The sequence below is a fragment of the Mustela lutreola genome, chromosome 13 (genome assembly GCF_030435805.1).
Source record: "Mustela lutreola isolate mMusLut2 chromosome 13, mMusLut2.pri, whole genome shotgun sequence".
Classification (NCBI taxonomy): domain Eukaryota; kingdom Metazoa; phylum Chordata; class Mammalia; order Carnivora; family Mustelidae; genus Mustela; species Mustela lutreola.
In genome coordinates this window covers 10977576-10991849 of record NC_081302.1, presented here as the reverse complement: position 1 = coordinate 10991849, position 14274 = coordinate 10977576, and the positions used below count along the sequence as shown (strand labels likewise).

Below are 14274 nucleotides of genomic sequence, written 5' to 3'. Positions count from 1 at the left end.
TAACACTTTCTCCTGAAAATGGAATCTCACTGTTTCTGAGCAAAGACTATCTTACTTTATTAATAGGGTTTATTAAGTCATTGGAACAAATTCCTTAAAATGAAAGTCTCCCTGAAAACCACCTGTCACCTGGTTCACTCTTCTTGTTAAACTTCCTTTAAAAAAAAAAAAAAATCTAAAAATAGCCACACAGTGTGATTTATTGTCACTGAACTCTGGAATTGGAAGACACTTCAGAGAAGATCTGGCCCATCCAACTCTTTTTTAAATAGGAGGGAACAGAGCCCCAGGTGAGCAGTGGAGGAGCTGGTACTGGAAAAGGAAGTAAGCACCTGTTTTAGCTTAGGGTCAACTTTGGAATGCCACTCTGAAAATATACAGCGTTCTTTGTGTTGCCACAAAATTTACTGTTTTTAAATGCTGTTTGTGTTCTGTAATCATTTGTTGGCTGTATTAGTTGCAGTTGCCAAGATTCTTAGGCAATTTATGTAGGAGATAGCATAGTGTAGTGGAAAGGCAAGGGCTTTGGAGACACACAGATGAAGTTTTGCATAGTATTAGACAAGTCACTTTGCTAGGCCTTGGCTTCTTCCTTTCAGCTACTTTTTTATTCAACAAGTCTTTGTTGGATTATTTCCTGTGTTCCATTGATAGGGAACAAATATAGTTTCTGCTCTCTTAGACATTTTAGTCTATTAGGGAGAGACAAATAAGTGTAAAATGCTATTAGGGGAGAGGTCTTGGTGCTGTAAGAAAATAAAGTGGAGGGATTTGACCGAGTCAAATTTGATGGGGTCAAGATTTTGAGCTCTGTGTCATAGTTACTGTTCTGGTGCTTTACTGGAATTAATTTATTAAATCTCAAAACAGCTGTATAACCCCCGTTTATAGGTGAAGAGATTGAGGCACGAAGTGTTATGTAATCTGCTCAAAGCAGTGGAATTAGTGGCAGAACTAGGATTTAGAACTCCAGTACTGGTACCCTTTTTTTTTTTTTTTTTTTAAAGATTTTATTTATTTATTTGACAGACAGAGATCACAAGTAGGCAGAGAAGCAGGCAGAGCAAGAGAGAGAGAGAGAGGGAAGCAGGCTTCCTGTGGAGCAGGGAGCCCGATGCGGGGCTCGATCCCAGGACCCTGAGATCATGACCCGAGCCGAAGGCAGCAGCCCAAACCACTGAGCCACCCAGGCGCCCCCAGTACTGGTACCCTTAATCATGCTACACAGCTTAAGAGAAAGAAGCATTTTCCTTTGCCAGTGAAAACTGAAACAAGTTTGGAAGGGTAAAGTGACCTTTTTTGTAGGCAAAGAGAGAAGAGAAGGGTGTTGGCATATGTAAAGGTCCTGTGGCTGGAGGGAATGACAAGGTAGAACCATGGGAAAAACCTGGTTCGGTGGTGGTGTGCAGAGATTAATAGGTGGTTGTAGGGAGGTAGGTATGAATCAGATCATGCTGTACTTTGTAGATCCAACTATCTTTTAGTAATGGAAAGCCATTCCTGTTGGAGCAGGAGGGATTGGTGAGGGTGAGGAGAAAGGTGTTATGGTACGTATTGCTATACACTTACAATACAATACACTATTGTGTAATATGTGGGCTTTGATTTTTCTTTCCTGCTGTGTGTCAGCAGTGTGACAGAGATGCCATCTGTGTCAGCAGAGATGCCATCTTGTCCATTTCTGTGTTCTTAGCGAAGTTTTGGACCCAATAGGTGCTGGATGTGTGGTAGTACTGACTGTAGTAGAGTTACATTTGTGCCAAGAAGGAATTCCTCCTGGAGGTGGGAGGAATCTCAGGAGTTCACTGTCACTTCGGGGAAGAACTTGGAAGACCTTGAATTGCTGCTTAGCTTCTTTCTTTCTTAGCTTCTTTCTGTCCCTCCCTTGCATGAATTTGAAATGTGCTCTATTGAGCCGGCATTTGAAGCAGAACCATTAGAAAATTGTACTCCTCTTATTTCTCTTTAAACTCCTGCTAAGCATTCGGTCGGCTAGAAGGCAGCCTGGCAATTCCAGACCTTAGTGGAATCATTCTTTTAGCCAGTTAACAGAAGTTTGTTTGCTTTTAGGGTATGTGTAGAGTTCACCTTTTAGTCTTATTTGTTTTGTGTATTAGCCTTTCAAACACATTCTGTTTAAATACCTAGTTTTTTCTCCTGTATGCATTTTTCAGGGGCTCAGGGACCATGGTTTTATGGTGATTGCTACAGTTGATTGAACATCTCTGTCCCTTAAATAGTTTTGACATGTACTATCTCTTACCCATCTGACAACTAGGTAAAAAGTTGCAGTTTTACAGATGAGGAAACAAAGTTCAGCAGTTAAGTAACTAGCTTTAGGGCGCAGGTGAGCTAGGATATAAATCTCGGATGGCATGATTTCCAAACTTGCTTTTACAATTTCAAATTCTTTCTCATTTGAGAGATGGTCTCATTATATGGTGCCTGCACAGAACTTAAATGCTTAAGCTTTATGTTCCTTAAAATCCAAGAATTTCTTTCCTAGTCATGAAAAAGAATGTTGAAGCCTATCTGAATGCTTTAGAATTGCCCGGAGCTAAATCTTTCCAATGTGCTGATAGATTTCTTTCTTTTTAATTAATTTTTTATTTTTAATTAACATATAATGTATTATTAGCCCCAGGGGTACAGATCTGTGAATCACCAGGTTTACATACTTTGCAGCACTCACCATAGCACATACCCTCCCCAGTGTCCATAACCCAACCACCCTCTCCCTACCTCCCTCCCCCTGGCAACCCTCAGTATGTTTTGTGAGATTAAGACTCATGGTTTGTCTTCCTCTCGATCCCATCTTGTTTCATTTATTCCTTTCCTACCCCCCAAACCCCCCACATTGCCTCTCAACTTCCTCATATCAGGGAGACCATATGATAATTGTCTTTCTCTGATTGACTATTTTGCTCGGCATAATACCCTCTAGTTCCATCCATGTCATTGCATATGGCAAGATTTCATTTCTTCTCATGGCTGCATAGTATTCCATTGTACATATATATACCACATCTTCTCTATCCATTCACTTGTTGATGGACATCTAGGTTCTTTCCATAGTTTGGCTATTGTGGACATTGCTGCTATAAACATTCAGGTGCATGTGCCTCTTTGGATCACTACATTTGTATCTTTAGGGTAAATACCCAGTAGTGCGATTGCTGGGTCATAGGGTAGCTCTGTTTTCAACTTTTGAGGAACTTCCATGCTGTTTTCCAGAGTAGCTGTACTAGCTTGTGCTAATAGATTTCTGACAATCACTTGGGAAGAAAAATCACTGGTTTCTGGTATAATAAAATGCTATGGACATTTGTGTATCTATATATCTGCTTTTTGGATTTTATTTTGTTCTTAAGATGTTCAAGGGATGCTTGGGTGGTGCAGCTGGTTAAGCCTTGAGCTCTAGTTTCAGCTCAGGTGCTGATCTTGGGGTTGTGGGCTTGAGCCCTACTATGGGCTCTCTGCTCAGTGTGGAGTCTACTTGTGTTTTTCTCTCACTCACTCTCTCTGTCCCTACCTCCCTCCTTCTCTCTCAAGTAAACAAAAAAATCTTAAAAAAAGAGGTTCAGAACAGAGGAATAATTGGTAAAACACTTTTCTGAATAAGGAGGAAAGATAGGGGACAATTTGATCAAAAGAGTGAGAGAAAAGGAGTTGTTCAAATGATTCCAGTCTTTTTAAAAATATTTTATTTTTTTAACATAATCTTTACACCCAACATTGGACTTGACTCAACCCCGATATCAAGAGTTTCGAGCTCTACCGCGTGAGCCAGCCAGCCACTCCTAGGTGTCGTATAATTTTAAAAAATGATTTATTTTGGGGCGCCTGGGTGGCTCAGTCATTAAGCATCTATTTTTGACTCAGGTCATGATCCCAGGGTCCTGGGATTGAGCCCTGCATCGATCTCTCTCTCACTGTTAAATAAATAATAATAAAATATAATAAATGTAGAATAATATATAATATATATTACATATCATGTTAATATATATTTATATTTATATAATATATATTTATATTTAAATCATTTAAAAAAGATTTTATTTATTATATTTTATTTTTATAATAATAGATAATAAAAGTAGAATATAAATAAAATCTTTTAAAAATGATTTATTTTAAATTCCTATTGACATTTTAATTAATTATTAAAGATTTTACTTATTTATTTGACAGAGAGAGGGATACAGTGAGAAAGGGAACACAAGCAGGGGGAGTGGGAGAGGGAGAAACAGGCTTCCTGCTGATCAGGAAGCCTGATGGAGGGTTGACCCCAAGACCCTGGGACCATGACCCCAGCCGAAGGCAGACGACTTAGCCACCCAGGCGCCCCGACATTTTTATTTTTAAAAGAAAACAGAAACTGTGATGGAGTCAATATTAATAAAATCAAAATAGAAGTGAATTTCAAAAATGTTGGAAGATACAAGTCCCGCAGCGCCGCAGCTGCGGGGTGGCTGGCGGTTGCCGTGGGGACCACGGGCCGTCCCTTCTCCTGTCCCCTGGCAGGCGCCACTCCCACTGAGACGCGGAGGACCACCTGGACCCTCCTCTCCCGCCGGCCTGAGTTGCAGCTGGCGACCCGGCGAGTTGTGGTACCGCTCCCCAAGATGTCGCAGACGGCCGTGTCCGAAACCTATGATTTTTTGTTTAAGTTCTTGGTTATTGGAAAGGCAGGAACTGGCAAGTCTTGCTTGCTTCATCAGTTTATAGAAAAAAAATTCAAAGATGACTCAAATCATACAATAGGAGTGGAATTTGGTTCAAAGATAATAAATGTTGGTGGTAAATATGTAAAGTTACAGATACGGGATACTGCAGGCCAGGAACGATTCAGGTAGCTTTCTCTCTAATGTAATAAAAATATTTGAAAATTGGATTTGAAAAAAAAATGTTGGAAGATACAGAGTTACAATTTTAGTCAGGAAAACTAATAGCATCCGTGGGAGACAGCTGGTGGCTTAAAACAACACACATTTATTCCTTCACAGTTATGGAGGCTAGAAGTTGGAAATCACGATGTTGGCAAGCCCATGCTTCCTCTGAAGGCTCTAGTGAAGAGTGCCTCTTGATCTCATTGCGCTTCCTGGGGCTCTAGCCATCGCTTAGCTTGTGGCTCCATTGCTCCAGTCTCTGCTGTGCCCTCATGTGGCCTTCCCTTCCTTCTCCCTGTGTGTCTTCTTCTCCTCCTCCTCCTCCTCTTCTTCTTTTTTAAGGTTTTATTTATTTGAGAGCGAACCCAAACTGCAGGGGGAGAGGCAGAGGGAAAGAGGGAGAAGCAGGTTCCCTCTTGAGCAGGGTGCCTGACATGGGGCTCCATCCCAGTACCCTGGGATCATGATCCAAGTCGAAGGAAGGGGCTTAATTAACTGACTAAGCCCCCCAGGCGACCCTTCTTTCTTTTCTAAGGACACTTGTCTTTGGATTTAGGGCCATGACAGGCTCCAAGATGATCTCATCTTGAAACCTTTAAATACATCAGCAAAGACCCTTTTCCCCAAAGAGGTCACAGTCACAAATTCTAGGACATGGACACATCATTTTGGGCTGCAACATTCAACCCACTGCACCTACTGTGTGCCAGGTGCTGGCTGTGCTGTGGTATAGCAGTAAACGTTTCTGCCCTCACTGTGGTTATATCCAAGTAGAGGACACTGCCCATGGTCACAGAAATAAGTAAGTTCAAAGAGTAGTAAGGGCTCTGAAAGTAAAAAAATAGGATAATGGGATAAAGAGTTGTGGCGATGTTGAGAGCTGGTTACTTAAAGACAATAGCGGAGACATTTCTGAGCATGTGGCATTTGAAGGGAAAACGGACCCAGCCTATCCTGTGACAGTCTTGGGCACTGGCGGTCCATAGCACGGCCAAAGCAAAAGCTCTGAGACGCGACGGCATTAGGTATAGTCAAGGGATGGATGTGGCCAGTGTGGTCGGAGTGGAGGGAGGGAGGAAGGAGTGCGAGGAGATGAGGTGGACAGGGCACCCATGTAGGGGCACGCATGTGCCATTTACCCTAATAGTGGGAGTCACTGGAGGGTTTTAAGCAAATTGGATTCACGTTGGAGAGGAGACTGCGCCTCCTCTGTGGAGAATGTCCTGGTGGGGACTGGGGGAGGGCACAGTGGCAGCCGGGGAGACCAGTCAGGAGGCCACTGTAGAAATTCAAGTTAGTTGACGATGGTGGTGTGGTGGCGCTGGAGTTCGAGAGACCTGCTGAGACCTGGGATGTATCTTGGGACCAGAGCCAGTAGTACTCGCTGTAGGGTTAGAAGGGAGATGGAGGAGAAGGGGAAGCGAGGACCCTTGAAAGGAAGGCACAGACGGCTGCCGCGTACTGTAGGATTCCATTTATGTGAAATGTCCAGAATAGGCAGATGCACAGAGGCTGATGAGTAGGTGCCAGGGGCTTGGGGGAGGAGGGATAGTGGAGACAGCTAATGACTTAAGGGGCTTCTTTGTGGGGGGAGTGGGTGGATGAAAAAAGATAGTGGTGATGGTTCCACAACCTTGTGAATATACTGAGAGGACACACTGTTGTATACTTCAAAAAAATTGAGTTTTATGGTATGTGAATTATAGCTCAGTTTACATTAAAAAAAAAAAAAAAAGAGCTCTTGGTTTGACCTAAGCCCCTGGGTGTGATAGTGTTTTAGAGTTAGGGAAGGCTGCAGCTTGGGAGAGAAGATAGAGACAGTAGTTCTATAAATGATTTGATTGAATTTATAGAACAGTGGGGGTGGTTGATTTTATTTGTTGTTTGTGGGTTGATGAATGGTTGTGGGCAAGGAGAAGTAGTTTGAAACCATCTTCTGGGGTCAATGCGTGCTTCTGGGGTTGCTACGAATGGCAAAGGAGGAAGAAGGCTGTCTTCACATTGAGTCACCAGTCCACCTTCAAATGAATCCCATTTTCACAGCTGTTTCCCAGGTTCACACAACAGTTGAAGTGGGAGATTCGGGATTCAAACTCAAATCTGACTTCAGTGCTTTTATTACATTATATTAACAAATTTGACGAAATGGATAAAGGGGAAATTTATATGGCTTGGGCACAAAAAGTAGTATGAACCTCATAGTAGTCACAGGAAAGAGGGAAGCAGTAGGCCAGAAGCTGTCCTTGTCTTATAGTAGTAAGGAACATTGCTTCATCGGTATGAATAAACCTTGTCCTAGAATTGACTGCATAGAATACATTATATAAGGTAACTAGCAATCCAGTAAATAACTTTGGAACTTGTTTTACAAAAAATAAACAGCCATTTTTCTTATTTCATTAATTGCTGCTGATCTGGCCCTTTGTGAAAGCTAGAGTTGTGGAAAACCAGTTCCGTTGAAGATGGGATGGTTAGATTTTCTAGAAGCAGAGCCTGGAAAGGGGTTTTGTGGCAGGGGGTGGTCAACAGAAGTGTGAAGAAAGCAGCATAGTGCAGGGGGAAAAAAAGCTAAGCAAGGAAGGGGCCCCAGCTGGAGACCAGCTTTAGTCTCATCCCACAGGGTAGCTCTGGAGCAGTGGTTCTCGAAGTGGAGACTCTGTTTGCAGCAGAAGTAGCATGCAAGCTCCCACATGGGAGCTTGTGAGGAATACAGATTTTGCAGTGGCATCCCAGGCTGGCCAGTTAGAAGCTGGGGTTGGAGCCCGGCAATGTTTTCACAAGCCCTCCAGGCGATAGTGTCGCGCGGGGAAGTGTGAGGAGCCCTGCTCAGGGTTAGCCCTGTCCCGTAGAAACGGACTGTGAGCTGCAAATGTAATTTAAAGTTTTCTAGTACTCACATTAAAAAAGTAAAACAAGGGGGTGTGTGCCTGGGTGGCTCAGTGGGTTAAAGCCTTTGCCTTTGGCTCAGGTCATGATCTCAGGGTCCTGGGATGGAGCCCCGAATCAGGCTCCATCAGGCCCCGAATCAGCAGGGAGCCTGCTTCCTCCTCTCTCTGCCTGCCTCTCTGACTACTTGTGATCTCCGTCTGTCCAATAAATAAATAAAATCTTTAAAAAAAAAAAAAAAAGTAAAACAAGGGGCGCCTGGGTGATCTAGTCGCTTAAGCATCCAGCCCTTGGTTTCAGCTCAGGTCCTGATCAGGGTCATGATATTGAGTGGCATGTGGGGCTCTCCACTCAGTGAGGAGTCTGCTTGAGATTCTCTCTTTTCCTCTCCCTCTGTCCCTCACCAGTGTGCCGTCTCTCTCTCTCTCTCTCAAACAGATAAGAAAATCCTAAAAAAAAAAAAAAGTAAAAGAAGGTGAGATTAATATTAGTGTATTTTATTTAACTCCATATATTTAAAATATTATTTCAACATATACATTAAAAATATTAATGGAGCCTTCTGCATTGTTTTGGTATTAAGCCTCCAGATCTGGTGTGTTATTTTATACTTGGAGCACATTGGAATCTGGACTGGTGCATTTCAAATGCTTGGTGGCTGTATATGGCTGGTGCTGCCATATTGGACAGCCCATTCTTAAATACCAGATGGTATGGACTGAATTGCTCCCACCTTGAGGTGAGTGGGGATGGCCTTTTGAACCCCATTGCTAGCCAGTCATTGGCTGTAGGGCTGAGAAGGGGTAGCTCCCCGGCATGATGGAGAACTCGTGTCTGGTTAAGGCAAATGGGCCAGACTAGGGAGCAGGTGTGCGTGGTGCGTAGTCAATGCGGCAGCTGGGGGGTGCTGCGCTGCTTGCTCCAGGTGGGCCCCCGCAGCATCTGCTACAGGTGGGGTGGGAAGAATGGCCTGGTGGGGGGCCAGATGGGGTGATGGAATTTCAGAGCTGGTGTGTATAGTTTCCTGGTGCTCTAACTTTGTGGAGGCAAAGCCAGAGAATTGTGAGCTTTATCATCTCTCAGATAACAGGTATCCAACCTCGATTTTGACAGAAGGTCATGCTGGTGAGGCTCCAAAGACTAAATAGTTAGTGTCTGTTTTGAAGAAAAAGCTGTGCTTAAGTGAAAAAGCCTGACTTCGGTGTTTTTGGAGGGCGTTCCCGTGGAAGGTCGTTACTGTTCAAATGCTGTTGTAAGTACTGAGCTGGTGCTTCCTACCTCCGTATCCTGAAACATGGAGGGGACCTTTCCTTGGAAAGTTGGAAGCTGAAGCACTAGCTAATGTGGAACTTTACCTTGGTAAGATCACCTTCTGGCTCCATGTTAATCCCCAGTTTTGAGGCTCGTGGCTGCTTTGAAGCAGAGCGCATCCTGATGATGAATGAGCCGGTTAGAGGACTGAAGCATTACCCGGAATGCCACTGTGGGTGTGTTGGGAATAACAGTAACTTTGGTTTTTGCATTAGCATTTGTTTTTAAGCTAGTGTTTACTTTTTTCTTTTTTTAAAGATAACCCTGTAAGATTTACTAGTTTGAGCTGCCACCTGAGGCCATGTTCTGAATGTGAAAACAGGCGCTGTGTTCAAAAAACATTTATTTCCCTGTTTGCAATGACTGGTAGGCTTGTATCCAGTTTGTTGAAAAGCTGTAGCATTTCTCCCTTTTTTTGGGTAACAGGTTTTTTTCCCCCCTTTAAGATTTTATTTATTTATTTCACAGAGATCTCAAGGAGGTAGAGAAGCATCAGAGAGAGGGGAGAAGCAGGCTGCCTGCTGAGCAGAGAGCCCGATGCGGGGCTTGATCCCAGGACCCTGGGATCATGACCCAAGCTGAAGGCAGAGGCTTTAACCCACTGAGTCACCCAGGTGCCCCTTGGGTAGCAGTTACTGTGTGCTTACTGTAACGTGCAAATCTGAGTGTGGGTCAGAGCTCTTGACTATTACTGCTCCAAAGGTAACTCCCAAATGGTCTGGTACAACTTTAAGAAGGGGACAGCTGCATTACTGGGTTTAGTTATTGCTTAATATCATATTTTGTTGGTGCTTTACAGTCTGTAAAGATTTATGTGATCCTTTTAACAGCTGTGGGAAAGCCGGGAGGTGTCTTCACATTTTATTGAAAGGAAATTGGGGTCCAGAGAAACGATCTGCCTGACTGGGGCGAAACTGTGAGGCAGGGGAGCTAAGAGCGGACTCAGGTCTTGTGACTCTGGAGGTTCTGCTGCTTGTCATGGGCCACACTGTGAGCCATTTCCTTTCTAAGTGTGTGAAATAGACACCATCTTTACCTTGTAGAAGGGAACCAATGCTAAGGGGTAATTCGGAAGTCATTTGTACACACTGACCTAATTCTCCTTTTGCCTGTGATAGGCTAAACAGTCTTTAGAGTTGGAGTTAGTTCAGGTTTTTCCCTAGGACTCCTCGTTTTAGGAAGTACCTTTAAAGAATCTGGACTGCAAGCACCTGGGTGGCTCATTCAGTTTAGTGTCAAACTCCTGATCTCAGCTCAGGTCTTGATCTTGTGGTTGTGAGTTCAAGCCTCCAGCATGGAGCCTACTTAAAATTTTTTGGGGTGTGCCTGCGTGGCTCAGATGGTTAAGCCTCTGCCTTCGGCTCAGGTCATGATCCCAGGGTCCTGGGATCCTGCTTCTCCCTCTCCCTCTGTTGCTCCCCTGCTTGTGTTCTCTCACTCTGTCAGATAAATAAAATCCTAAAAAATTCTTTTTTGTGTTGGGCTTGTAGTCAGTTAGTTATATCCTTAACAAAAATAATAGAATTCTGTGTAGAGGTTCAGATTAGCAGATTTCTACTAACTGTTCTCTGTATTAAAAAAAAAATTGGGGGGCCTCTGGCTGGCTCAGTTGCTGGAGCGTGCAGCTTCTAATCTTGGGGTTGTGAATTCCACCCCCACATTGGGTGTAGAGATTACAGAAATAGGAAAATTTTATCTTATATCTCTACAGAATTGTCCGATTTTTGGCTTGTATTCTTCATAACTTTGGGCTTCCATGAAGGTCTGCTGGGAGTGAACAGCAATAGGCAAGGCTTTTATGGGGCTGCTACAAACCGGTTCCGACTGGCTGTGGAAGTGGCCCAAGCACTTGTTTTTTCTTTAGAGTTCAGGTGTTACAGTTCTGCTTGGATAATTTCTACTTCTAGTTATTTGGCTCACTGGGGAATCTATGTTTTTTAATATTTGGGGCCATATTATTACAAATTCACATGTGTACAAGGTGTGTGTGTGTGTGTGTATACATATATATGTTTGTACTGATGGTAAGGTACAGTCTTAGATCTTCAGAATCAAGTATTTTACATAGTAATAAAAGATTCCAAAAAATCAGCTCGATCACTTAGATTCAGTGCTACAGCTCCTACATTTTGGTCAGGTGTAACTTAGAGGGGATTTAATTTTAGGAACTGTGGCATAGACCTATTTTAGTCTAGTGTTGGTTTCCTAAAGGTAAGTAGAGTATAATTGAGTCAGCTGGCCCAAATATTGCTCAGAGTTTGGCCACTTGAAATTTCTGAATGGTTCTAGGAGAGAAACTTTCTCCTTTTGGGGTAAGTTTAGCTTGTTCTTCATGGGCTCATCTCATGAAAAAGAGTTTTGAGGTTTTTATTCCCAGAGGTAGCCTAGAAACTTAATGCATAATTCATATTTATTAAAATCTATGAAATTAGCTCTGTTTCTACCAAGTAGCTCTGCATGTTTGTTCCTCTCGGAGTAGTTGAGCAGTGAGATCTGGGTCCCCATGTTCTTGGCCTGTATGTTGACTTTGGTTGGATTGATTGCATTTTCTCTCACGATCGTCAGAGTTTTGTACATGTTAGATATCCCTGTGTTCTGCTCTTGCTTTTGGATAATAGTGGTTTTTGTTAGTAAGAGACCCTATCGAAGCTTTCCTTCTTAGAAGAGAGCAGAGGGGTCAGAGTGGTTGGTTCAAGTCCTAGAGTTAGGGTTAGAACTCCGATTTCTTCTCCTGTAGCTCTTTTTTTTTTTTTTTTTTTTTTAAATAAAGACTTTATTTATTTATTTGACAGAGAGAGAACCAGTGAGAGATGGAACACAAGCAGGTGAGCAGCAGAGTTAGAGGAAGAAGCAGGCTTCCCACCGAGCAGGCAGCCTGATGTGGGTCTCAATCTAAGGACGCTGGGATCATGACCTGATGCTTAACAATGAGCCACCCAGGTGCCCCCTCCCATAGTTCTTTGCTGGGTGTCAGGCTGCCTTATTTATTTATTTATTTATTTGAGAACGAGAGAGCGCTCAAGAGTGCATAGAGGAAGAGGGAGAAGCAGACTCCCCACTGAACAGGGAGCCCAAGCCAGAGCTCAATCCCAGGACCCCGGGATCAAGACCTGAGCCAAAGGCAGACGCTTAACCAGCTGAGCCACCCAGCCTCTTTGCAGGTTCCCTTCCCCAGACATGAACATCACTATTGTTCTCACTCTCTGAAGCTGATTCGAATACCTCAAATGTCCACCTCAGGTTGTGTCTTGTCTCTGGAAGACGCACATTTGGTTTGTGCCCATTGGGTTTTTGCCATCAGGATTCACTCACAGCCTTTATTTGTTAGTGATGAAAGACAGGTTTTTGTCATTTGTAAAAGTACTATGTTGATCTGTTTATGCAGCAGACCATTATGTGCCTTATAGTATTAGGGAGAGTTTGTAAAAATGTAAACTGTTTCGTTGTTACATTTTATAAAATGGATAGGAAGCTGGTATGTTTACTGTGTGTAAATATCCCAATGCTGCCTTGCTGCAGTATAAATCTGAGAAATTCCCAGGAAGCTTTTGCTTTTCTTTATTCTTAAAATTTGTTTTCTTAGTTTGTTTTCTGCTTTGGCTGAGGCTGTAAACACAAGACCTGATTTTTCCAGGGAAGAAGAATTACCTTTATCCTAATCAGTCTGGTGTAGGAGTAAATATGTCTGTTCTACTGAAGGCAGTGGAAGACTGAATTTTTATTGGGCATGTAAAGAGTGGCTAGACCCTCCAGGTAAATTTTTGTTTCCTCCTCAAATCCTGTCTTTGCAGAGACATCGGTGTTAATGTGGGAGGTCTGTTACTTTTTTATTTTCTCAAACTCCAGAATGCTTTGAATGGATCTAAGCTTAAATCTTGGAACCATTGCAACCTAGCCCGAGGACTTTTGACAAATTAAAATTCTCTGGATTCCCTTTACTCATTTTTCTTTAAGATTTTATTTATTCATTTGAGAGAGGGAGACAAAGCCCAAGCCGGGGGAGAGGCAGAGGGAGAAGCAAGACGTCCCACTGAGCTGGAGCCCGATATGGGGCTCCGTGCCAGGACCTGGAGATCACCACCTGAGCCATCCAGGTGTGCACCTCCCCTTACTGATTTTTAAAATTGGGCCTAGGGGTGCTTGGGTGGCTCAGTGGGCTAATGCCTCTACCTTCAGCTCAAGTCATGATATCGGGGTCCTGAGATAGAGCCCCACATTGGGCTCACTGCTCAGTGGGGAGCCTGATTCCCCCTCCATCTCTGCCTGCCTCTCTGTGTCCTTGTGATTTCTGTCAAAAAAAAAAAAAAAAAAAAAAAAAAAGAATTGGGCCTAATACTCTTGAACTTAGAGGGATGTCTGAAGGTGTGCAAGAGTGAGTTTTGATCTTTAGAAGGGATGGAGTATGGAGTGTGTTTGCCAGTCTCAGACCATTGTCTTAACTAGTCTTTTACTTGATACTGTGGGCTTCATTGTCTAAAGTATATCTTTCTTATCTATTTTTTTAAAAAGATTTATTTGAGAGCGAGAATGTGAGCCAGCTAGCCAGCCTGAGAGAGCACAAGGTGGGGGGTGAGGGAGGGGCAGAGGGAGAGGGAAAAGCAGACGCCCCCTTGAGCTGGAAGCCCGATGTGGGGCTTAATCCCAGGCCCCTGGGATCATGACCAGAGCCCAGCGGAAGGGAGCTGCTTGACTGAGCCACCCAGGCTCCCATTACCTTCACTTTTGTATTAAGATTACATTTTGTAATTTGGGGCTTGATGCTTTACCAATTATATGAATTTTTGAGTTTATTGAAAAATGTTGCTATAAAAACATTTGCTTCTTAATTGCTTTGTCTTCTTAGAAACACTAAGAGGTAGTGCTGGTTGCCTTTCACTCCCCCTACCTTCTGTTCATCTTTTTTTTTTTTGATCTAGCTTTATCGGTGACTACTGGGTAAATTGTTCTCTTAAATCTTTGACTATAAATTTTATTAGTGATGATTGCTCATGTTTTAAAGCCTTAAGATACATTTTTTACACAAACATTTATAATAACGAAGTAGAGGTGAACTTGATTATTACCATTACCTTTTCACTGTACCAGAAAAAGTAAAAGAAGAAATCATGTTCAAGATAATAGCAAACAAAAAGTTGTATTACTTTCTGGTCCCTGTTAAAATGGAAGCTCCTTAAAAGCCAAGACT

At 43.0% G+C, this 14274-nt stretch overlaps 1 protein-coding gene across 2 annotated transcripts in view; it reads left to right on the top strand.

The window, feature by feature from the left end:
- Nucleotides 1-14274, top strand: part of PCCA (propionyl-CoA carboxylase subunit alpha) — a 414664-nt gene that overhangs the window by 17371 nt on the left and 383019 nt on the right. The gene's annotated exons all lie outside the window — the stretch shown is intronic.